The sequence below is a fragment of the Saccopteryx leptura genome, chromosome 5 (assembly GCF_036850995.1).
Source record: "Saccopteryx leptura isolate mSacLep1 chromosome 5, mSacLep1_pri_phased_curated, whole genome shotgun sequence".
NCBI lineage: Eukaryota > Metazoa > Chordata > Mammalia > Chiroptera > Emballonuridae > Saccopteryx > Saccopteryx leptura.
Window position 1 is genome coordinate 205,620,126 of NC_089507.1, and position 26,059 is coordinate 205,646,184.

The 26,059-nt window shown below is 47.9% G+C and overlaps 1 protein-coding gene and 1 long non-coding RNA gene across 2 annotated transcripts in view; one reads left to right on the forward strand and one right to left on the reverse strand.

The window, feature by feature from the left end:
• Positions 1-26,059, reverse strand: part of HNF4A (hepatocyte nuclear factor 4 alpha) — a 65,482-nt gene that overhangs the window by 33,198 nt on the left and 6,225 nt on the right. The window lies entirely within an intron of this gene.
• LOC136407132 (uncharacterized) lies at positions 2,931-22,269 on the forward strand. The gene is made up of 3 exons (XR_010751775.1): positions 2,931-4,416; positions 18,233-18,425; positions 18,765-22,269. It is a non-coding gene; the product is annotated as an uncharacterized lncRNA (long non-coding RNA).

Sequence of the window (26,059 nt, forward strand, 5' to 3'; positions counted from 1 at the left end):
GGGAGAAGGAGGATTTCCTCACAGTCCACACTGAGATAGCATAAGGGCCTGAACCAGAAGACTCATCTACTGGTGGGCTCCTCCCATGTCCCACCTGGGGCCATCTGATCCCACTGCAGCGGTCTGGGGCAGTGCTGAGCTGGCCTGCAGAGGGACTAAGGGATAAGCACAAAGGGGAAGGAGGGGCAGCTGGGGGTGCCTCCAAGGGCTGACTCCAGGTCCTGCCACCTGTCTGACACCTGCGGCAGGCCACACAGAGCTGCTCCTCTCACAATCGAGCAATGCCCAGCCTACATAGACAGCACCTCGCCGATTCTAAGAGGCACATCCCATACTTCCTGAGGTGGACTGTGATTGTGTCCTGCACTTGGTTTAATGCTCCACTGTGGCTGAAATTCTTAATAATTTCTGAATGCAGGGCCTGCACTCTCATTTTGGGCTGGGTTTAATTGGTAACAAAAATAATAGTCTTTCAATCCCTGTAGATGACATCTCGGATTGAATTCAATAAGGTTTATAATCAACGAGGGTGAGACATGTCATGCCACATACGTGACCCATTACATACAAGAACTACCAGGTGGACTGCGCGCACATGACAAGCTACCAAGTATACAAACCATGACATACACACTCCACCAGATGTACAACACGTGTGACCACTGCCTATGAGGCACATTCCAGAAACCCATTTCATGCCCTCTGTGTCCCACCCCTCACAACCTGCCCCCAAAGTAAACTCACGCACTCGTGAACTACATAACTTACATGATCTATTACATACATGATTCACTCCACCTGTGGCTGACTCCTCCTAGATCCTCGTTTCTCGTGTGTACAACCCACCACCTATGAGAGCTACTGGCCTTGTGGTCTCAGGCAAGTGATTATTTTGAAGCCTGGGTTTCTCCTGTAAAATGGGCCTACCTGGTCATTTGCGGTAATAATTAAATGAGATGGGATAGTGCCAGAAGGCTCCTAGCCCCACCCAAACCCCCACCGCTTAGGATAAACCAGAGACCTTAAAATCAGAAAGACCTGGGTCAAACCAGGCACTGCTAGCTTCCCAAACCCTGTGACTTCTGCTTCCACCTCTCTCAGCCTTAGGTTGGGCGTCAGATAAACGGGTTGATACCTTCCTCCCGTGACAGCTGCACTATAATGGCCAAGTGCAGGACATACAGCGCAACGGTAGCAATTGCTGTCATTGGTGGCTGACTCTTGACCCACTGGCCACATAATCTGTGGGAATCAAGACTCCGGCACAGAAGCGACACACGCCCAGCCATGGACAAACCCCGGCCTTGAGGCCACAACTCAGCAGCCCTTCTTCTTTTTTTTTTTTCTTTTTAAGTTTTTATGAGTGTGTTTGAACCAAACTAACGACACACGCCAGGGAATGAGATCCCAGCTGCCCCCAGCAGCCCTCTGTATCTCTGCCCCACCCTCTCGGCCGTCAGACCCCAGCTCCACACAAGGCCCTCGGCGCCCACCTAGAGATCCAGCTCCATGTTGCAGATGGAGAACCGGAGGCCTCGAGAAGGAAAGGCGTTGTGGTTTTTCCTGAGGCCCAGGCGGCCACGTGGTGGGGAGGGGCTGCTGCAGACCCAGCTGTGGGCGGGGCGGAGGGGCTGCTGCAGACCCAGCTGTGGGCGGGGCGGAGGGGCTGCTGCAGACCCAGCTGTGGGCAGGGCGCGGAAGCCTCAGGTGCAGACAGTGGCTCAGGGAGCTGCCGCTGGGAGCCGCATCATTTTTCCTTTAAATTCTAATAACGGCTAGTTATTCTAGAGAGGGTCTGTGCTAGGCCCAGAGCTAAGAACCTTTCCCTCTTCTCAGTTTATCCGCCCTGCTTTCCAGATGAGACTGAGGGGAGGTGACTTGCCTAATGCCATACAGAGCGGACCGGAGGGGCTGACACTTGAACTCAAGTCTGACTCCAGAGCTGAGGGCTTCACCCCTCCACGCTGCCTTCTTCCTGGAGTCCCACCACACACCTCAGGATGCGGGAGCATGGGGCTGGTGTGTGCTGCCGGGAGCCAGGGATCCGAGAGGTGGAGGGGCCTGTCACCTGCGCGTACAAGGGCAGAGGCTCCCGCCAGACCCCGGCTGTCCCGGGCTGTCTGGCACCATCACCTGCCCTGGGCTCTCACCACCCTGCTGTCTCCTATCTCTCCTCCCTCACCCCTGTGGGGAGCGGTGTGGGAACCAGGGACTTATCGAGACAAAGAACAAAAGTCGTGGGGGAAACAAGCCAAGAGCCATCTCCACTCTGGGGTAGGGCCCTTCAGTTTTGCCCCTTTGAAATTTCAAATTCCAGTTTGTGGACAAAGTCCTAAGTTTCTCACAATATAGGTCCCCAACCACTGACCAAACTCCAGTCCAGGCAGCAGCAGGCCCGGGGTGGCTTCCGTCGGCAGCTTCCGAGGTCTGGGGTGGAGAGGCCCTGGCCCAAGGGGGTCTATCAGATGGCCGTTTCTGCAGCCCCAGCCCACCCCACAGGGACCCCTGCCTCCCACCTGAGAGGACAGCCCTCTCCCTAGAGCTGGGACTGACACTTGTTGGTACCAACAGCAATAACAGGTAAGTACCCTCCTGTTCTGGGCATCTCCCTCCCAAAACTCCTAAAACACTGCTCCTACCACGCTGCCCAGGGTGCAGGCTGTGCTGACTTGGTCCAGAACGGCCGCCCAGGTCCTGGAGGCTGGAAAGGGTGTCTCAGCACCCCCCCCCGCCCCCCACCGTTTGGGGGATGAAGACACTGAGCCCCGGGGGAATGGCAGCTGGCTGCAGGCTGAACCACAGAGCCCGCAGGGTAGAAGGGACATGCTCAAGGCCACGCGGTGGTAGTGGGGGGCTTTGCCTTAACAAGAAGACCACAGGCTCTGTGAGGAGCCCTTTGTCTGTTGCAGCTCTTGAGGGGCCTGGCACTGCCTCTCCCAGACCTGGGGTGGCCGTGTGTGTGTTCACTCAGGGACTGATGGCCGCTGGGCTGCCACGGAAGTGCTTCTGAGAGGGAGATGCGGGAGCTTGGGGCTAAGGGCCAGCGAGGCTAGAAGGAAACAACAGGCATGTGGTTAACTGATAACTGAACCCATCCTTGGGCCTCCGGAGCCTCCTTCCTCCCTGTCCTCAGCACGGCTAAGACGAACTTACCCGCCTGCTAATCATTGCTGAGCCTGTTGATTTTGCCTTAAAAAATTAACTGGGCATGAGTTTGCGGTTTGCCTCACCCCTAACCCTGAAAAGGCCGGGGTGGGTGGGAGGCCGCCTGGGTTATGCAAGAGGCTGCTGGCCTCCCCGTGGACATCCTCTGCTTGTCCTCCAAAGCAGAGGTTTTGCTTAAGAGTCAACAGTTTGCTTGTTCCCCCTGTTCTGGGTCCTGAGCAAATTTGCTCTGTTACCAAAGAGAGATAAAGGCAGCTGGGGGGAAGATTTCAAAACAGGGATGTGAAGCGGCAGCTTTTGAGCCCAGGATTCGAGAATCCTGCCATGTCAGAGCCAGGAGGGCCTGTCGGAAGAGGCGCCCTGGGGCTTTTCAAAGTGGGTGCAGAGGGTCTCGGGAACCACGGGAATGCGCGCACAGGGCCCGCGTCGCCCAGGGCCTACCCTGCGGTGGGCTGCTCCTTGTTAACCTGTTTGAGAGGTTGAGCCAGCTGGAGGTCATGAGAACGGGACAGTGCTGGGCCACACGCACCCCCTCACGCACTGCACAGCTGGGGAGAGGGAGGCCGGAGGGGCGCAGGGACTCGTGTGAGGAGGGAAGGTCACCCCAGGTACCCTGGGTCCCCAGTGAGGCTACGGAAGACAGGGGCTCTCTCTGGGACTCAGTGATACATTCTTAGTGAACAAGATGGACAAGATGGTACTTAAACGCCCTCCCTCCCAGGCTGGCGAAGGTCCAGTGGTGCCTGAGAGCAACAGGAAGGCCTAAGTCAGGGGAACCTGCCTGGCTTTGTGGCCTGTGGCCCCTCAAGGAGCAGCAGTTATAACCAGTTCAGCCACACCCTTTCTCTGCAGGCATCAGGCCATAGAGAAAAACGCACAGCCCTACCCTGGCTCTCTCAGCCTCTCCATGCCTCAGTTTCCTTGCCCTTAAATGGGAATGACAATCCCTCACTCATCGGGCTGTTGTGAGGATGGAATGGACAGGGACCCATGCACCGATAACCGGGCTTTCCATGTGCTAACTCTTCAATCCTCACAGCCACTCTGCGGCAGGCAACGTCTTTATCACCCAGCCCGGGGTGCGGAGAGCGTGAGTCACATGTCCAAGTGAGGCACGGAGGAATTGAGTCACATGCCCAACCTCACACAGCTTACAGGAAACAAGAGCTGGGATTCCAACCTGAGCAGTCCGGCACCAGGGTCTGTGCTCCTAACCCCGAGGCTGCCCTGCCCTTCCAGGGCTGCTACACAGTAAGTGCTCAATGCAAGCTGGCTACTATGAGGATACAATAAGCTCCATCCCAAGGCACAGGTGGGCTTTATGCGTGGGCTTTGAAAGCTGGAAGGTGGCAGAAGGAAGACATATCTCTGGGCTGTAGTGGTCAGGGACTGATTCCTAGAGAAGGTAGCATCCTGGGCAGAGAACATGTCCAGCAGTAGAGAACACCGTGGGCAATGATGGAAGGGCATGCAAACCGCGGTGGCCAGAGAGCAGGGCATTGTGGAAGACCTGACTGCGACTCAGGAGGTAGGGGAGAGGTCTGGAGAATGATCAGGAAGGAAGCCAGAAGGACTTGGGTCTGGGGGCGGGGCCTCGCCAGAGGCTGTCTTCTGCCAGGTGGCTTGTGACTTCTGGGCTGAGGCTGTTGCTATCCTGTTTATGTTTCTCCCTCCTGGTTATGATCCCGACTTTATCTGCAGAAGTGACCTTGGGTGTTAGATGGGGCCTGCCCAGCCCCTGTGGGGCCTGAGGAATGATGAGGAGCCCCTGCTTGGCCCAGGCTCTGCTCTTGGGGCAAGGGATGAAACCACATCCCAGAAACTACCCTTGGTCTCCCTGCACCCTTGTTCGGAAGGGGTTCAGGGACTGCCAGGAGGTCACTACAGTGCAGTGTTTGGGAGTCCTGACGCTCAGACCAGGCTTACTACATGCGGCTGTACAGGCTGCTCACTGCACAGAGGTTCTCTGGCTACGGGGCGAGTGGGGTGGACATTCAGTCCTTGTTCCACTTACCAAGTCAAGTACCCATGGGGATTTGCCTGCCCAAAGTGGTGGTGGGGGGTGCCTTTTACTTATTTTCACAAAGGCTCCAAGTCAGCCCTGCCCCTCTGGATCTAGCCACTATGTGACCTTGGGCAAGGTCATTCCCCTCCCTGGCCTTGATTTCCCATTTGAAAACTTGTCTAGCCTAAAGCAGAGATTCAACCCTGATGACAGATTAGAATAATCCTGGGGCCTTTAAAAGGTACTAATGCCCAAGCGCCATCACAGACCAAAGATCAAATCTTGGGGGTACGGGTGTGTGAGTGTGAGGTTTCGGTATTTTTTTTTAATTTCCAGGTGATTCTTATGTGCTGCCAAGACTGAGACCCACTGTAGGAGGGTTGAAATTGGAACAGGATAGGCCTAGATGTGCATCCAAGTTCTACAACTTACTAGTTGCTACATCAGTAAGTCTCAGTTTGCCCATCTGTAAAATGGGAATAACAGCTTCCTCATAGAGTCAGAATGCTGATTCAATGTGAGGATATTCAGACAGCGTTTGGCACTGTGGCTGGCAAGCGGGAAGCTCCTGATCCCAGGTACCAGTGACCATTATTTTGCTCCTGGCAAAATGAGGCTGACTTAAAATAAAGGGCCCAAGGATTCACAGACCTGGAGTCAGGCTTTCTCAGTTCCTTGAATCCAGTCCTAGTGCATGGGTCTCAATCTTGGCTGCTCACCTGTCATCTTATTGAGGTATGTGTGATGGTTGTTGTTATTTGATAGTTTACCTAACTTGTTGAAATTTCTAAATTTATTTTTCATTCGGTACTACATTCACATGGTTCAAGAAAAGCAAAGCAATATAGAAGGTGCCCTTTAAGTCTTGCTTCCTCCGCTGCGTCCTGCCCACCAGTCTACTACACTCTTCACCCCGGGGCAACCACTTCTCTTACTTTCTTATGTATCTCCCAAGTTTTCTTTATACAGACCAGGCGGCAGAAAAGGTCATACGCTACCATCCACGACCTTACACTGTTCTGCACCTTGCTTGCTCCTTTAACAGCAGAGCCGGCAGCTTTTTCCATAGCAGCTGCAAGCAAGCTTTGAGGAAGGAAGGGTTCACGGTGAGGAAACTGAGGCTCAGACTGCTGAGTCAGCAGTGTCTGAGCTATCGCTCCCTGGCTCCAGAGACAGTGTTTGTCCCCCTGCTCCAACATGGCCTTCCAGGAAGCCTGAGAGAAGGCTTTGGAGGCTTGCCTGAATCTCTCCAGCGCAAGCCTGGCAGGAGGTGGGGTGGGGTGGGCTGTCGGGGCTCCCACTCTGAGCATCAAAGGCACAGAAGGGCTAAAGCAGGAAAGAAGACCGTTCAAAGCCGTTCCGATGGTGACCCAGCGAGGGGATGCCCCCTAGATGGGACAGTGAGGGCCTGGCAGTCGTGCCCTCCAGCAGAGTGGAGCCTGCCAGGAACTCTCCGCCAGCCTCAGGCTGTGCTGGTGGCCGGACAGGGCAGAGGAGGTGATGCAGGGAGGGAAGGAAACACGGCTGATGCAACAGGCCCAGGGGGGAAGAGGACTGGAGGGGACCCCCTTCCTGGAAGTCAGGGCAGGCGGGACATTTAAGCAAATGTTTTCCATGCAGGCTAACTCAGGGCTCCCTCTGGAGTCCTGACCTGCTTGTTTACTGACTCACTGACATTGGACTAGTCACTTTCTCGCCCTGTGCCTCAGTGTCCCCAAAGCAAACTGAAGATTAGGTAGCTGGTCTTTAGGTAGCTTTGGAGCCCCCATAAAAGACTCTGAGACTCTTCTTACCTTGTTGAGGAAACTGAGTCCTGCCTTGATCAGAATGGGGTGAGCCCATCAGGGCCCAGGGCCTTTCTGGAGTGGGGCTGGGGGTACAAGGTCTCTCTACACTGCTCTAAAATCTGAACTCCTCCCCTTGGTCCTACGTCTCTCTCACCACCCTGTTCTGCTCTCCAGTTAGACGTGGAGTTGGGACCATACCTGTGGGTCCCCGGGGGAAGCCCTGGCCCCAGTCTGACATCCTCCTCCTGGTGCTATGGGGTCCTGCACAGTGGGCAACCTCTTCATCCTCGAGGGAGCTCCCTCTGCCACCCTGGCACCCAAGACCCTGCAAGGGCTGCTGGGCAGAGTTAATCTCTTAATACTGGTCACAATGAGATTTCAGGGATGGTGGGAGGTGGTCTCCATGGAAACTGCAGACCCGCCCAGGGCCCATGCAAGGGGGTCCTAGAGACCCAACCCAAACAGGAACGGAGACAGCGGCCTGGACGCCGGGTCCTGCGCAGCCCTCTGCCGGCTCTCTGCAGAGTGTGTGAGATAAGCCACACCCCCCACACTACCCTAGTGCTCTCCTGTGGAGAACTGGACGGAGCCACCTTCACAGGGAGAGCCCTTCTGGGCCTTAGTTTCCCCATTCTCCAACTGGGGGATAATCCTTAACCCAGAGGCTTTTCTAGAAGACTGCAGGCTCCAGAGTTTGAAGCTAGGCTCTTTCCCCTCAGACTGTGACCTGGGCCAGGCATCTCTCTTCTCTGGGCTTCAGTTCCCCATCCAGCAGGGAGCACAGTCACTGTCGCGCCTGAGCGGTGAGTCTGGAGGCTCAGTGACCGCGGTCCCCTCACCTCCTTCTGAGCCCCACCTGCACTGCACAGCTGCGCCCCCACACCTGCACGCACTCCCAGCCACCTGCTGCTTTCACGACTCCACAGCCCCTGCCTTGTCTCTGGCCTGTGCACATGCCAGGCCTCCGCCCAGAGCATCACACCTCTTTCTTCAACATCCCGTCCTTTAAGCCCCATCTTGCTCATCTTCCCTGCCGGCCCGGGGAGGGTCAGGGCTCTGCTCTGTGCTCCCGCAGTCCGCTGTGTAATCCGACATGGTTACTGGGTGTCCGTCTGCCTCCCCCCGTTTACCCTTATCTTCCCAGGACCCAGCTGGCACTTAATACCATAGGTTGGATAAATAAATGAGTGAATAGAGGAATTTGTCCATCCTGTCATTCATTATTTACTCAGCACCTTCCATGTGCACTATTGTGGGTGTTCGAGCAAATTAAATACAGGGTGCCCAATTAAATTTGAACTTCAAATAAACAATGAATAATTATTTTAGCATAAGTATATATGTACCCAACAATGCATGGCGCATACTTATACTTTTTTTTTTAATTTAGTTCATTTTTTATTTTTATTTATTTATTCATTTTAGAGAGGAGAGAAAGAGAGAGAGAGAAGGGGGGGAGGAGCAGGAAGCATCAACTCCCATATGTGCCTTGACCATGCAGGTCCAGGGTATCGAACTGACGACCTCAGTGTTTCCAGGTTGACACTTTATCCATTGCGCCACCAATGGTCAGGTGCATTCTTATACTTAAAACACTTTTGTTGTTTATCCTCAAGTTCAAATGTAACTGGGTGTTTTGTATTGGATCTGGCCGCCATATTCTGGTGGGGAGGCAGGGTGGAACTAGTGAGCAAGCACTGAAGTTAAAGGAGAATTTCAAACAGTACTGGATGAGAGTAGGGAGAACTCTGCACAGGGTGATCTCCCACTGCGAGGCCTCTGTCCTTGTGGGACAGTTCCAAGCTCCAGTGAGATACTACTTTGTGAAAGTCCTTTCAGGATCTTTTTATTTTTTTTACAGAAACAGAGAGAGAGTCAGACAGACAGGAACGGAGAGAGATGAGAAGCATCAATCATTAGTTTTGCATTCATTGATTGCTTTATCATATGTGCCTTGACTGGGGGGCTACAGCAGACCGAGTAACCCTTGCTCGAGCCAGCAACCTTGGGTCCAAGCTGGTGAGCTTTTGCTCAAACCAGATGAGCCCGCGCTCAAGCTGGCGACCTCAGGGTCTCAAACCTGGGTCCTCCGTGTCCCAGTCTGATGCTCTATCCACTGCGCCACTGCCTGGTCAGGCCCCTTTCAGGATTTTAAAGGGCACTGTGGAGGCTGCTAAACTTGAGAGAAGGGCTCAGAGGCAGGCAGAGGGGCAGCAGAGGGAGGGGGGCTCTGAATTTGACTTGAAGAGACACCACAATTTTGTAATTTGGATCTGTGCCTTCATAAACCTTCAGGAACTCACAGCCCCACTCCTTGGTCAGCCAATGTCTTCTGCAGGGCTGAGGGCCAGAGGAAAGGGCCATAGAGGCTGTGCAGAGAAGCGTGACCACCTGTCCTGCAATTGCCCTGTTGTGCAGCTCAATAAGGGCATGGGGCAGAAAGCAGCTCAGAGGCGCAGGGAGTGCCGCATTTTGAGCTTCTTGGGCTCCTCCTAGTGGCCAATACAGGAACTCTCAGAAACTTAATCACAAGGGCTTCATCAATCACAGCGAAGGTTGCATTACAATCCCACCAATCACAGGCCCAGACATAATACATCTTTCCAAAGTCTTGGAAGACAGCGCCACACAACTCACTGGGTTTTAGGGACAAGCTAATTTCTCTCCAGTCACACACCAACACCTGGCCACTGCACCAATCAGTACACAAGATTTTTAAACCGGTTCTCCAAGACCAGCACTGAAATGCAGTTCCACCAACTACTAAATTTATATTCCTCAACACCCGGTTGCAGGGTACAGGAGCCTCAAAAGAGGGTCCCAGGTTTTGTGCGGGCTCCATGTGGAATCTCTAATCTGCGTTTAGGAGGATTTATTTCTCTTAATATTTCATAATATTACTATTATAAAAATTAATGTGAGGGTCGAGCAGACTGAGAAAAGTATGGTCTTTGGAGCTAGACACACCTGAATTGGAGTGCTCTTACTAGCTTTGTAAAGTAACACAATTCACTTCTCTTCCGCAGTCTTTAAAAGAGACTATTAGCCTGGCTTGTGTTGGTGCAGAGGCTAAAACCTTGACCTGTAATACTGAGGTCGCTGGTTCAAAACCCTGGGCTTGCCCAGTCAGGGCACATACAACAAGCAAGCAATAAACAACTATAGTGAAGAAACTATGAGTTGATACTTCTCACTCCCCCTCCTCTCTGTATAATAAATAAATAAAATATTTTAAAAAGAGAGAAATATTGTCATATTTCATCATCCCACCCCATATCAATTATTCAAGCCCAAATCCTGGCAGTCACTACCCTGTGTTCTTCCGCCCCACCCCTCCCAGCTCATCAGAAGTCCAGTTCTTGCACCTCCAACAATATCTCAGAGTTCCAGCATCTTCTCATCTCCACCACGGCCAGCCTTGCCCACATCACCTCCTCTCTCCAGATCTGCTCACTTCTCTTGTTCCTTTGCTCTGGGTCCCCGATCCACTATTCACCCAGGGCCCAGAGATGATTTTGTACAAACAGACTAGATAGGTCCCTCCCTTACTTAAATGTTCACAGCTTCCTGTGCATTTATAAAAAACAAACATAAAATTCAGAACTCCCATGAACTGTGAGGCTTACCTAACCTTGTTTCTGTATTTTTACATCTCCAACCTAATTTCATTTCACTCACCCCCACACCAGTGGCTGCAGCCACCTAATTTTTCCTTCCTGTTTCAGGGCCTTTGCATATCTCCTCCACCCCCATTAAAAAGATGATCCTTGCCTGACCAGGTGGTGGCACAGTGGATAGAGTGTCGGACTGGTATGTGCAGGACCCAGGTTCGAGTCCTTGAGGTCGCCAGCTTGAGCGCGGGCTCATCTGGTTTGAGCAAAAAGCTCACCAGCTTGGATCCAAGGTCGCTGGCTTGAGCAAGGGGTTACTCGGTCTGCTGTAGCCCCACGGTCAAGGCACATATGACAAAGCAATCAATGAACAACTAAGGTGTCGCAACAAAAAACTAATGATTGATGTTTCTCTCTCTCTCCGTTCCTGTCTGTCTGTCCCTATCTGTCCCTCTCTCTGACTCTCTTTCTCTGTAAAAAAAAAAAAAAAAAAAAAAAAAAAGATGATCCTTGTCTCTTGTATTCCCCATGGCACACCCCACATTTTGAACCAGGGGTCCCCAAACTATGGCCCGTGGGCCACATGCGGCCCCCTGAGGCCATTTATCCAGCCATGCCGCACTTCTGGAAGGGGCATCTCTTTCATTGGTGGTCAGGGAGAGGAGCATAGTTCCCATTGAAATACTGGTTAGTTTGTTGATTTAAATTTACTTGTTCTTTATTTTAAATATTGTATTTGTTCCTGTTTTGTTTTTTTACTTTAAAATAAGATATGTGGGCCTGACCTGTGGTGGCACAGTGGATAAAGTGTTGACCTGGAAATGCTGAGGTCGCCGGTTCGAAACCCTGGGCTTGCCTGGTCAAGGCACATATGGGAATCGATGCTTCCAGCTCCTCCTCCCCTTCTCTCTCTCTGTCTCTCCTCTCTCTCTCTCTCTCTCTCTCTCTCTCTCTCTCTCTCTCTGTCTCTCCCTCTCCTCTCTAAAATGAATAAATTAAAAAAAATACCTAAAATAAGATATGTGCAGTGTGCATAGGGATTTGTTCATAGTTTTTTTTATAGTCCGGCCCTCCAACGGTCTGAGGGACAGTGAACTGGCCCCCTGTGTAAAAAGTTTGGGGACCCCTGTCTTGAACAGTTTAGTATTAAATATATAATAGGTGCTTAATAAATATATGTTGGAGGAATGACTGAAAGTTTTTGAGAAGAAACTGATCTAATGTACATGAAGTACTTAGAACATACTATATGTTGATATAGTGGGTTAAAAAAATGAATTATTTTAACGGTTTCTTTTTTAGACTTCCAAAATTGAGCCCTTTATTCACTCACTGGTTTTTGTTTTGTTTTGTTCTGAAGTTAAAAGTGAGGAGGCAGACTCCTGCATGCGCCCAACCAGGATCCACCCAGCATGCCCACTAGGGGGCGATGCTCTACCCATTTGGGGCATTGCTCCGTTGCAGCCTGAGCCATTCTAGTGCCTGAGGTGGAGGCCATAGAGCCATCTTTAGCACCCGGGCCAACTTTGCTCCAATGGGGCCTTGGCTGTGGGAGGGGAAGAGAGAAATAGAGAGGAAGGAGAGGGGGAGAGGTGGAGAAGCAGATGGGTGCTTCTCCTGTGAGCCCTGACCTGAAATCAAACCTGGGACTTCCACATATGGGGCCAATGCTATACCATTGAGCCAACCGGCCAGGGTCACTCACTGATTTGAAAAATATTTTTCTTTAATGTGGCAACTCAAGATAGATAAGTGGGAAAATACAGACAGCCTAGAAATAGATCTACAAATATTTGAAATGGCATGTCCAAAAAGCAAAGGCATTGCATATCAGTCAAGAAAGGATGTCCTGCTTAATAAATGGTGCTGGGCCTATTGTTTATACATGAAAAAAATATATAGAATGGCATCTCTGTTTCATATCATACACAAAAGTTAATTCCTATAGAATAACTACCTAAATATGAAAAATAAAACTTATAGAAAATATTCAGCATAATATCCTTTATGATCTCAGGCCCTGCAAGACCTAGGCAAGATATAAAAAGTAAAAACCATAATGAAAACCATTATTAAAGGTAATGACTTTATTCCTCATTTAACCAAAATAACTACATCACAGTTATAAACATCTATATAAAAAAAAGATTCTCTGAAGAGAGTGAAAAGACAAGCTACACACTGATCAAAGGTATTTTCCACAAGTATAACTGCAAAAGGACTTGTATCAAGAATAAATAACCCATTCAAGTTGATAAGAAAAGGTAAATAATGCAGTAGGAAAATGGGCAAAGGATATGAACAAGCAGACGGCCATAGGAAACGCAAATGACATAAAGCCTTTCCCAACTGACTGAAAGGTTAGTGCGGAGCAAGTTACCAGTAATATCTCAACGAAGGTCAGATGCCCATTGGCTGAGATCCGGAAATTCAACACCTTATCCCAGAGAAACTCACCCACCAGCACAAACTGGCAACTGCTCCACTGTCAAAAACCAGAATAAATGTACTGGGGAGATTTATACACATTTGAAAAGAGTGACCCCGTGCTACTTGTGTCTGCATGGGAGGATCCGAAAAGCTATTATACAAGTGAATAAAAAAAATAAAATAAAAGTTGCTGAAGGGCATGTACAACATACCATTTGAATAAATTTTCCAGATATGCAAAATAACATTACATATTGTTTATGTAGCCATGTATAGTAAAAGTACAGAACCATGTCGGAAGTGATAAACACCAAATGTTTGCAGTCGTCACCTCTGAGAAGGATGGCAGGGCGATGGGATCAGGGAGGGCACAGGGCCTTCAACTCTAAGTGTAATGTTTCATTTCTCATTAAAACAAAATATAAACCCAATGAAAATATGGTCCTGGCCCTGGCCAGTTGGCTCAGTGGTAGAGCGTCGGCCTGGTGTGCAGAAGTCCCAGGTTCGATTCCCGGCCAGGGCACACAGGAGAGGTGCCCATCTGCCTCTCCACCCCTCCCCCTCTCCTTCCTCTCTGGCTCTCTCTTCCCCTCCCGCAGCCAAGGCTCCATTGGAGCAAAAGATGGCCCGGGCGCTGGGGATGGCTCTATGGCCTCTGCCCCAGGCACTAGAGTGGCTCTGGTTGCAACAAAGTAACGCCCCAGATGAGCAGAGCATCGCCCCCTGGTGGGTGTGCCGGGTGGATCCCGGTTGGGCGCATGCAGGAGTCTGTCTGACTGCCTCCCCGTTTCCAGCTTCAGAAAAATACAAAAAAAAAAAAAAAAAAGAAAAGAAAAAAAAGAAAATATGGTCCTACGGTAGGATTTGACAAAACTGAGACACGTACATCAGTCTTCACAATATTATTCTCTATATTTTTCTGCATGTTTGTAATATTTTTTACTTTGTAAAAAAAAAGGAAAAAGAGATTTTTTAAAATCCACTTTCTTGGCCCTGGCCAGTTGGCTCAGCAGTAGAGCATCAACCTGGCGTGTGGATGTCCCAGGTTCAATTCCCAGTCAGGGCACACAGGAGAATCAACCATCTGTTTCTTCACCTCTATCCCTCCTCCTTCTCTTTCTCTCTCTCTCCCCTTCCCGCAGCCATGGCTCTATTGGTTCAAGAGCATCGGCCTCAGGCACTGAGGATGGCTCTGTGGAACCTCTGCCCAGTTGTGAGCATGGCCCCAGATGGGCAGAGCATTGGCCCCAGAGGGGGACTGTCAGGTGGATCCCAGTCAGGGAGCACACAGGAGTCTGTCTCTCTAGCTCCCCTCCTTTCACTTGAAAAAAAAAGAAGAAGAAAATTAAAATTAAAATAAATTTTTTAAAAATTTACTGTCTTGGCCCTGGCCAGTTGGCTCAACGGTAGAGTGTTGGCCCAGCATGTGGAAGTTCTGGGTTTGATTCCCAGTCAGGGCACACAGGAGAAGTGCCCATCTGCTTCTCCACCCTTCCCTCTTCCCTTTCTCTCTGTCTCTCTCTTCCCCTCACACAGCAAAGGCTCCAATGGAGCAAAGTTGGCCTAGGCGCTGAGGATGGCTCCATGGCCTCTGCCTCAGGCACTAGAATGGCTCTGGTTGCATCAGAGCAATGGCCCAGATGGGCAGAGCATCGCCCCCTGGTGGCATGGCGGGTGGATCCCGGTTGGGCGCATGCGGGAGTCTGTCTGTTTGCCTTCCGGCTTCTCACTTCAGAAATATACAAAAGAAAAAAAAATTCACTGTCTTTTATACACCAGTAACAGACAATTTGGTAACATAACTTGTAAAATCATCCTATTTACCAAATCTATACAGTTCTTTATAAAAAATTCTAGCAATGTATCTAAGTCTAGCATTTCTCTGTTTGGGTGCAGGAAGAGCATAAATGGGTGTTAATGCTTTTCAAGGGTCTCTGTGATGAACTAGTGTGGGAAAACTAGAGGCCTCTCTTGAAGTGCCCAAGGCACTGTTGTGTGTGTCAAGGCTCTCAGTTCTGTGGCAATGAAATTTGTACAGCTTTCTCTAATACAGCATTTTCAAAATGTCTAACAGTAGAATCCTCTTGTCTAAGTGGCTTCACCTTAGGAAAGGACCTGGGACCTCCAAGTTCCCTTCTAATTCTCAGTCACCATTCTAGTTTTGGCTCTGCCACTAATTTGCTACTTGAATTTGGCCAACTCATCTTTCCCCTTGGGGACCCAGTTTATTAAGATATTAGGTGGCTGTGTGAAGTTCAGACTCTAAGATCTCTACCTGTTTCCAGCTCTAAAACGCCATGTTGTAGCCCAGAGTTAGAATAACATTTCCATTCATACCTCCTTTCTCAATTACGGCAGAGGAATTGCAAAAATGCACAGGAGCAAATTTTAAAAAAGAATTAAATTTACTCCACATTCCACTGTGACCCTTTCCCAAAAGGTATGAAGAAAGCCAGCATTTATGGAGCACCATGTACAAAAGCGGTATGCTAGCGTAGGTCTGTTCTTATGCTTATTTTACGGAAGAGGAGACGAGAGGGTCAGAGAGGTAAGATTACCTGTGTAAGGTCGTACGGCTTGCATGCCTCTAACCCAAGTCGCCCTGACTCTGCAGCACACGTCCTCAGCCGCTACCACATAAAGCCTCCCCATTTGAAGGGGGGGGTCCTCATCACTGGAGCCATTCCTTTTCCTCTGGCTCCCTAAGTCCTTCAGGATTCTCTCCTCTCCCCAGAGAAGCTGTGGACATTATTTCCTCCAAAAACAGTCAGTTTTACCATGGAAGCACCTGCGTCCCTCCCCCAAACTCAGTCTACCTTATCTCTAGAAAAACTATCCCGGTCACTTGCCCTGGAGAAGGGGGTAAAATAAGCCTCTCCCTACCCCAACTCCACCCCCACAAATCTCTGGATTTGGGGTAAATTCAGCAGGCTGGAGACAGAAGAATGGGTATGTATTTAAGTTTCACATAGACTATTGTCTTAAATTCTATAGAATGTCTGATAAAGAAAACACAATGGTTGCAAGATGGGGGCTGGAAGGTGAGATTTCCTAAGTGGAGAATTCTAGAAGACAGGCCTGGTGTTCTGAAGACTGGGTCCTCCTAACAGATGGGCAGGCAACCAGGGTGGGGACACAAGAGATAAATGTGGGGTGGGACAAAGACCCTGCCAGGGAAAACCAGCCCAAGAGGGTTGGCTAGAACTGGTCCATTCAGAATGGGAAATGCAGGTAGGATGTGATGCGTTAAGCAATGAACCTGGTCACTGCTATGGAATCCAAGGGCCAACAGCAGCACCATCCAAAAGAAATATAATGTGAGTCACTTCTGTCATTTTAAATGTTCTAGTTGTCACATTAAAAAAAAAACAGTAAATCTATGGAATAGATTCCTCTCACAAGTAATGAGCTCCCCCTTGGTCTTAGCAATCGAGGGTTTCATACTCAAGTGTCCTCAATGCCTAGATAGGCAACAGAAATAGGTGGATGGGGCATAAGTGCATGTTACACTTTCCTACTGAAACAACAACAACAACATAGCAAAAATAATGTCCTGTTCATTAACGTAGCTTCAGTGTAGAAACACTAAGGAATAGTGGAGCCTGTGGCAAATGAGAGAAAGCACACCGGATCTAAGTGAGATCTGTCTGTCTGTCCCTCTCTCTGACTCTCTCTCTCTGTCTCTGTCAAAAAAAAAAGAAAGAAAGTTAAGCAATTCAGGCCCAGGCCGGGTAGCTCAGTTGGCTACAGTTGTCCCAACATGCTGAAGTTGCAGGTTCAATCCCCAGTCAGGTCATATATAAGGTCTACTGGAAAGTTCTGTCCGTTTTTGGAATAAAACAAAATACAACCCGGGTTCGATTCCCGGCCAGGGCACACAGGAGAAGCGCCCATTTGCTTCTCCACCCCTCCGCCGCGCTTTCCTCTCTGTCTCTCTCTTCCCCTCCCGCAGCCAAGGCTCCATTGGAGCAAAGATGGCCCGGACACTGGGGATGGCTCTGTGGCCTCTGCCTCAGGCGCTAGAGTGGCTCTGGTCGCAACATGGCGACCGACGCCCAGGTTGGGCAGAGCATCTCCCCCTGGCGGGCAGAGCATTGCCCCTGGTGGGCGTGCCGGGTGGATCCCGGTCGGGCGCATGCGGGAGTCTGTCTGACTGTCTCTCCCTGTTTCCAGCTTCAGAAAAATGAAAAAAGAAAAAAAAAACAAAAAAAAAAAACACACAAAAAAAACAAAACAAAATACAAATTTTTCTTACCGTCAATAAACTTTATTAAATAATATAATTGGCATTATTATTAATAATTTCTTGACAGCGTAAGGGCAATTTGTATATCCCATTTTTGAAAAATGTTTTATTTTTTGATGCGAAAAATTGAACCAGTGCTTGTTTGATAGCTTCTTCATTTTTGAATTTTTTGCCCTTCAAAAAATTTTGTAAGGACAAAAACAAGTGATAGTCGGAGGGTGCTAAGTCCGGGGAATATGGTGGATGCGACAGACATGCTTCTGTAGCATTTCTTCCTTGTTGAAATTCATAAAAATTACAGTGGCGTAAATGAACTCTATCAGTAGCCATGGGTACACTATCGCTTCACACATAAGACTAACGTGAATCAACTTTGTTTTAGTTAATTTGCTACGTCAGTATGTATACATTAAGTGATAAAAATAGAGAGGCACACATGCGCCAAATAAACATGTGCTTACGTGTTGAAACTTGTTGTGATAGAAATGGACAAAACTTTCCAGTAGACCTTATATAAGAAGCAATCAATGAAGGCATGAATCAGTTTAACAAATCCAACAAGTTGATGTCTCTCTCTCTCTCTAAAAATCAATTTTTAAAAAAGGTTAGTAATCAATTCAAATTTTATTAAAAAACAAGTGAGTGGGCTAGATGTCAACTTCGGATCGCCTTTATAACCTTGACCATGTTTTATAGAGGAGGAAACTGAGGTTCAGAGTGGTTAAAATTTTTCCCAACTCAGAGCTAAGACAAAGAACTAGCTCTTCCGGTCATTTCTACTATGGCTGCTAATAACCAACACTGATTTTTCATTATTCTTGTTGAGAATTTACTAGGTGCCAGGCTCTGTGCTGAACATATGACACCATGAAGGAGATACTGTTTATGGTGCCGGAGTTAGACGGGGGAAGCCCAGGCTCAGAAAGGTGGAGTGCACTGCCTAAGATCACACTCTGGGGGCTTGTACCTGGTCCCTGTTTGATTACAGGACTCTAGATGGCCCCTCTGGCTACACTCCCTTCCACCTCACCACACTGAAGAACCAGCCTCAGAGACCAAGAAGACTGATTTACTCCGAGGGCTCCTCCGAAGGGCCCGGGGCTGTGGGCTGGGCAGCGGCCTGCACCTCCACACTCCCTTTAGCCACCACCGCCAGTTTCATTCCTGTGAACTGGCTTCCGGTAAGATTTTGTTTGAGGAAAGAATGCCATTGCTTTTTTTTTTTTTTAATTTTTCTTTTTTATTAATTTTTAGAAAGGAGAGAGAGTGAGTGAGAGAGAGAGAGAGAGAGAGAGAGAGAGAGAGAGAGAAGGGGGAGGGAGGAGCAGGAAGCATCAACTCCCATATGTGCCTTGACCAGGCAAGCCCAGGGTTTTGAACCGGCGACCTCAGCGTTCCAGGTCGACGCTTTATCCACTGCGCCACCACAGGTCAGGCCGCCTTTTTTTTTTTTTTTTTTTTTTTTTTTTTTTCTTTAAATTTGAAAACCACCGACTGGCCCGGGGTCCCTCTGTTTACAGGGGAGGAAACTGAGGTCCACAGGTGGCAAGTGCCTGGTGTCCCTCCATAAGTCAGGACCAGAGCCAAGACTGGAACTGGATCCTGGAGGTCCAGCCTGGAGGGCAGGCCCTTCCTGGGAAGCTGCCCACTGGGTGTGCCAAGGCCTCCCTCCAGCTCCTCTGGCCCCGGCCCAGGAAGGCCAACTGCTCTCTCTGTCTCACCACCTCCTTGGCCCCTCCTCCCGCCTGTTTGGATAACTTTTTCACCTGTTCCTTCACAAGCTCTCCTTGAGGTGTGGCTGCCGCCTTGCGTGTCCCAGGGAATCCTGGGGCTTTGGCAGTGTGGCAGCCCAGGCTTGGCTGGTCCGCAGCAGACAGTTCTCAAACAGTGGCTGTCTGGGCAGAGGGAGGCCTGTTTACCCAGGGCAGGGCCAGGAGAGGCTGCAGCTTCCTCCCCATGCCACTAGCCCATCCAGCCACTCAGCATACGGACTCGGCTCTCCCCATCTGTATTTGTTCATTCCACAAATATTTATGGAGTGCCCACTGTGTGCTAAGCACTGCTCGGCATGCTGAGGATATAGCAGGGAACAAGACAGCCAGATTCCCTGCTGTAATGGAACTCATACTGTAGTAAAGACAAATGATAAACAGATCCCGGAATGCACCAGAGCTGTAGAGGCTACCAGGATTGATAGTAACGGGTGAAGGAAGGTAGGTCAGCATTAGATGTGGGTGATGGAGGCCACTCTGAGTGAGGAACAATGAAGTTAAGAACCAAACTCTGGGAAGAAATCAATTATGGGAAGAGCTGGAGAATGGGTGTTCCTGGCAGACAGAATAGCAAGTACAAAAGTCCTGGGGCAGGAATGTGCTCGGAGAGACTGGAAGATAGCAAAGAGACCAGTGCTGCTGAAGTGGAGTGAGCCACAGGGAGACAGACAGGAGAGGCCAGCAGAGGGGCAGACAGAGTCCGTTCCCAGGGGGCCTTTCAGGGCAGGGAAAAGAGCTCAGGTTTTCTGTTCAGTGTGAACCAGGTCTTTGGGAACTACCCAGCAGGAATTTTAAATGTGACTGTATCCTGAACTTCTCTACCTTTAACTCTGCTTTTCCCTCTGTGGCTTTTTGTCCCACAACTCTTGGTTTCAGGTGCACTTGAGAGTGTTTGAAATAGTGTTTAATTACTCTCTTTTCCATTTAAATTATTTTTTCAAAAAATTTATTAAAGCTATATAGGTACACAATTGAAAAAGAATTCGAATACTTCTACAAAGCTGAAATGATAGAGCAGTGGCTGGCCCACTCTTCCCTGAACTTGATTCCCACCACCCAGAGGCAAGTCCTTGAAACCATTTTAGCTGGGGTTTCTTTTCCCCCTTGGGTTTTCCTCTGTATTTTTAGATATCACGGTTATGCTTCTTCTTCTTGACTTTTCAGTATTAGATGTAATATGTTCATTTGTCAATAGGAAAGATCCTATAAACTATTTCTCAATTCGAAGATGAGTCAATATCCATTATTTTTTATTTGCGTAACTATATTACTTTCTTTACTATAATTCACAGCTGATGTCATCTGTACATGAACTAAGGCCTTTGCATGTATTATCTCAGTTAATCTTTACAGTAACACTAAGGGAGGTATTGGTCAACATAACAATAATACTAACACTTTACACTCAGTGAAACCATCTGCAGTTTGCAGAAGACTCCTGCAACCATCCCTTTATCTGCAGAGCTATCTTGAGAGGTAAGCAGAACTGGCATTATTAATCCCATTTTTAGAGAAGGACATGGTCCCCAGAACAATAAAGGAAACTCCACTTATCACGGTAGGTTGCAGTGGTTAAAATAAAACCCAGTTTCCAGCCAAGATGAAAGGAGCCGGGGTTCCTGTGTGAAGGAGATAACTCTTCTATCTTACGTTTGGGGGTGGCTGTCGCCTCAGCTAATAGTGTCCTTACTAATACAATACTTGGGTTTGAATCCTAGCTCTGCCTCTTGTAAGCTATGTGGTTTGGGATAAGCTATTTAACCTCTGAGCGTTTGTTACCTCTTCTGAGAAATGGGTGTGTGAAGTTACAGGACAAAATTTTTATAAAGTGTTTAGAACAGTGGCTGGTCCATAGTAAGAAGTATGTAAGTGATTAGAGAAACCCGAGGTAGGAAATGAGTAAGCTGGGATCCACATCTGGCCCTTCTGATGCCAAGTTCAGTGTCTGACCCCATACCCCAGGCACTTATGTTCTTAGATTTCTACCATGTCTACCTACTACCTGTAGTTTACTTACCTGTAATTATTTACTTGATATTTTCTTTCTTTTGAAGACATACATTAGCTTTAAGAGGATATCTTGTATTAATGCTTTAATATGCTAGTTATAAATTTTGCTAACACACAGTAAAATAAATTCAATATGATTTAAAGGGTTTGTCCATGTACAACCTAAAATCAGCCCCTGTACCCTGCGGGTACACCAAAGGACAAATGTGCTATTTTTAGGTCTATAAAAAACCTTTGGAGCCTGACCACAGTGGCGCAGTGGATAGAGCGTTGGACTGGGATGCAGAAGGACCCAGGTTCGAGACCCCAAGGTCGCCAGCTTGAGCAAAAGCTCACCAGCTTGGACCCAAGGTTGCTGGCTCGAGCAAGGGGTTACTCAGTCTGCTGTAGCCCCATGGTCAAGGCAATATGAGAAAGCAATTAATGAACAACTAAGGTGTTGCAATGAAAAAATGATGATTGATGCTTCTCATTTCTCTCCATTCCTGTCTGTCTGTCCCTGTCTATCCCTCTCTCTGACTCTCTCTCTGTCTCTGTTAAAAAAAAAAATCAACCAACAAATGCATAATTGGGTGGAGTGGCAAGTTAATATGTATTTCTCTCTCTCTTTCTCTGGAATCAATAATTAAAAATATATATATATTTTTTAAGTTGTAGTCAAAATAATACAAACTCTGGAGCTCAGCTGCCTGGGTTGGAATTCCAACATTGTCTCTTAATGCCTACATCACTTTTGCTGAGTGACTCAACCTCTGTGCCTTCACTTACTCATCTAAGAAATGGGAGTGACGGCAACTTCCCTGGCCTCCATCTTACCTTGGGGCCAGGGAACCTTGCCGGGCAGGATGCACGCTCTGTACTCAATAAAGCCTTTTGTTATTCCACACTTGGTGGCTCGAGCCCCGTTCCTTCCTTCTCGGTGGGGAAAAATACCTTACATTTTGGTGCCGAAAACCCAGGAGGAGTAGAAGCCCGCAAGGACCGCTCCTCTTCCTCATCCCCTCCGAGAAAGAACCAGGATCTCCGACCTTCCACCCACTTCGGCGCACAGTGCGGTATGTCCCCTGCCTCCGCCTTCCTCTCAGTTCTTTCCTCCGAGACTCCCTGTCCGAAACCGTAGCTACGTCAGGGAAGTCTTTATCGTCCGTCCAAGTGCGTGTGCTTCGGAGACGTTCGGAGCATATCCACTTTACCTTTTACATCCGTGGCCAGACCTTGAGTTTTTAGGACACTAATACTTAAATCTGACCACTCCGAGGACTGAGGGCAGCCGTGGGGGCACAGGAATCTCTCTCCTTAAAGAAGAAGAAACTGTTCTTCTTCTCCGCTGTGGCCAGGCCACAGAACCCACTGAATTAGCCTCCTGAAGGGACTTTCAGTGTTAACACCCTCACCAATTTAACTATCACCAAAAAAGCTGGGAACTGATTGGAGATCTCTTACATACACGGCTTCTAGTTATTCGCTCACCTGTTCTTAATCTCTGTGCTGCCTGTTCCACTGCACAGGCCTTTTCCTGGCCAGAGAAACCTCACCTAAAACCTCCACTCCTGATTTTTCCTTCTCTGTGGACTCCCAACCCTCTCCCCCTCCTGTCTGACCCCCGAGGGCGCCCCTCTCTTGGGACTTTTCTCTGGTCCCTCTGCGGACCTCTTTTGTGCTCGGGTCTCTTCCCTCTGAGAGCCCCCTCCCCTCCCTTCGCAAAAACCTTTTAAAAAGAAAAGAAAAAAAAAAAAGAAAGAAAGAAATGGGAGTGACAATTATAGTAGTTACCTCACAGGGTCATTGTGAAGATGAAGAGTTAATAAATGTAAAGCCCTAGTAAGTATTCTATAAATTTTTGCTTTTGTCACAACCCCAGCACACATCCATAAACATATAGAAATAAAACACATTTCACACATGCAAAATTTATTCTCATTACACAATATGCACTATATTTTCTATTCTATTTTACTTCATTAAAAAAATATATATGGTCATCTTTGTGAAATTTCATTCATTTCTTTTTGATTTATGACTCATGCTTTTTAATAATGAATATTATACTTCAATAAAAATATTTTTAAATAGTATATTTTTATTCAAAAAGTGGCAAAGAATAAAAATAAAAGAAACTTGTTGATTATATGATTAGCAAGTGTGCTAAAATTAGTTTGTCCAGTACAGTAAGGGTCCATTAACAGATTTGGGTCCCTAATAGATAGGATGCCTCTGATTCGTAATTTCTTATGAAGACTGTTGAACTGCACTATAGAAATAATATACCTGCCTAAAATAAAATATAGTGCTTCAAAGGCTCTTTAAAAATAATAGTTGAGCCTGACCAGATGGTAGCACAGTGAATAGAGTGTCAGACTGGGATGTGGAGGAGCCAGGTTCAAGACTGCGAGGTCGCCAGGTTGAGTGCGGGCTCATCTGGTTTGAGCAAAAGCTCACCAGCTTGAGCCCAAGGTCACTGGCTTGAGCAAGGGGTCACTCACTCTGCTGTAGCCCCCCGGTGAAGGCATATATGAGAAATCAGTCAATGAACAACTGAGGAGCTGCAACGAAGAATTGATGTTTCTCATTCCTTTCCCTTCCTGTCTGTCCCTATCTGTCCCTCTCTCTGACTCTCTGCCACACACACAAAAAAGACTTAACAATAATATTTGATATATTAAAGCAAGAGTGAGCAAACTACAACCCCTTGGCCAAATCTGGCCCACTGTCTGTTTTTATAAATAAAATTTTATTGGGCCTGACCAGGCAGTGGCGCAGTGGTAGAGTGTCGGACTGGGATGCGGAGGACACAGGTTCAAGACCCTGTGGTTGCCAGCTTGAGCACGGGCTCATCTGGTTTGAGCAAAGCTCACCAGCTTGGACCCAAGGTCACTGGCTTGAGCAAGGGGTTACTTGGTCTGCTGTAGCCCCACGATCAAGGCACATATGAGAAAACAATCAATGAACAACTAAGGTGTCACAACAAAAAACTAATGATTAATGCTTCTCATCTCTCTCCGTTCCTGTCTGTCTGTCCCTATCTATCCCTCTCTCTGACTCTCTGTCTCTGTAAATAAATAAATAAATAAATAAATAAATAAATAAAGTTTTATTGGAACACAGCCACACCCATTCATTTATTTATTGCTTATGGTTGTGTTTGTGCTATAAGAGCTGAATAGTTGCCATGGATATCATCTGGCCTGCAAAACCTAAAATATCTACTCTCTGGGTTTTTTTTGTTTGTTTGTTTTTTTTACAGAGACAGAGAGAGAGTCAGAGAGAGGGATAGATAGGGACAGACAGACAGGAACGGAGAGAGATGAGAAGCATCAATCATTAGTTTTTCGTTGCGACACCTTAGTTGTTCATTGATTGCTTTCTCATATGTGCCTTGACCGTGGGGCTACAGCAGACCAAGTAACCCTTTGCTGAAGCCAGCGACCTTGGGTCCAAGCTGGTGAGCTTCGCTCAAATTGAGCGCAGATGAGCCTGCGCTCAAGCTGGTGACCTCGGGGTCTCGAACCTGCGTCCTCCGCATCCCAGTCCTACACTCTACTACTGCACCACCGCCTGGTCAGGCTATCTGGTCTTTTACAGAAAAAGTTTATCAACCGCTATGTTAAAGTTGTAATTCCAAACTCTTAAGCTTAAATTAAGTCTTATTCTGTTTATATTTTATTTTATACTATTAATCTAGCGAATTTTAACAAGTGCATTTTCCCCAACATTTTACTTTGAAAAATTTCAAACCTACTAAAGGTTGAATGAATAGTATAGTTAGCACTCATGTATCCTTCACCAAGATTTAGCAATTGGTAGCATTGTCACACCTGCTTTATTATTATCGATGTATCTCTCTGTACTTTTTAATTGAAATATTTGTAAAAATTCTATCTTCACATCTGTTATACATATTTGACTTTGTGTGTGTGTGTATGTATGCACACGTGCACACGCATGTGCCTGACCCCATGACAGAAGTGGTCAACTGTATACCAACAAATTCATGCTCCCTTTCCATACTTTAGATCTACTCCTGGAAAACAGCTGCCTGCGAGTGACCACATATCCCAGAATCCTCTGTATTTGGCCAAGACCATGGGATTAGTTCTCATCAATTGAATGTGAGCAGAAGTGATAAATGTCACTCTAGGCCAGGGGCCACTTTTGTGATCCCTGGGTGACTATATGACAGAGGTAAATAAACTTGTAATTTACATTTTGGGTTTGTTACAATAGCTAGTATGGCTCTAACTAATACAACCCAGTATATTGTGTGACCTGTTATGGGTCAAGATGGCAGCTTGAAACACACTGGTCTGGCCTGACCTGTGGTGGCGCAGTGGATCAAGTGTTGACCTGGAACACTGAAATCACCAGTTTGAAATCCCGGGCTTGCCTGATCAAGGCACATATAGGAGTTGATGCTTCCTGCTCCTCCCCCCTCTTCTCTGTCTCTCTGTGTCTCTCCCCTCTCTAAAAATGAATAAATAAAATCATAAAAAAATAAAAAGAAGAAAGAAACACACTGGTCTGGTCCTCTGGCTCTCCATACATTTTTGAAACATGGGTCCTGTCATTAAATGTTTCATTCAGAAGTCAAAAGGGAGCTTCTCCGGTTGAAGCATCTTTCCTGCCTCCTCCAGTAAGCACTGTGTGATAATCACTGAGCCAGGCACACACCTCCATGTCTCAGAAGAGGAGAAGGACTAGAGTGAGGCCACCAACAGCTGCCTGGGGTCAGAGCCATTTCCCAGGTCTGTGGCCAGTGCAGATCTGTTCCCTCCATCTCCACGCCTCCCTTTTGCTCCACACAGGCCTAAATCGGGTACAAGGCCGCAAGAACAGACCCCAGGCATCTGACAGCAGCCGAAGGTTTGGAACTACGCTTTGTCCTGACTCTCTAGCTGGACAGTGGCATCCTGTAACCAGTTACATACTCCTCATTCTGTTTGTTCCAAATGCCTAGTACAAAGTACGCATTCAGTCCCTTTCACACCTTAGCTATAATAATAACAATAATGATTGTTAAAATTTACATAACACTT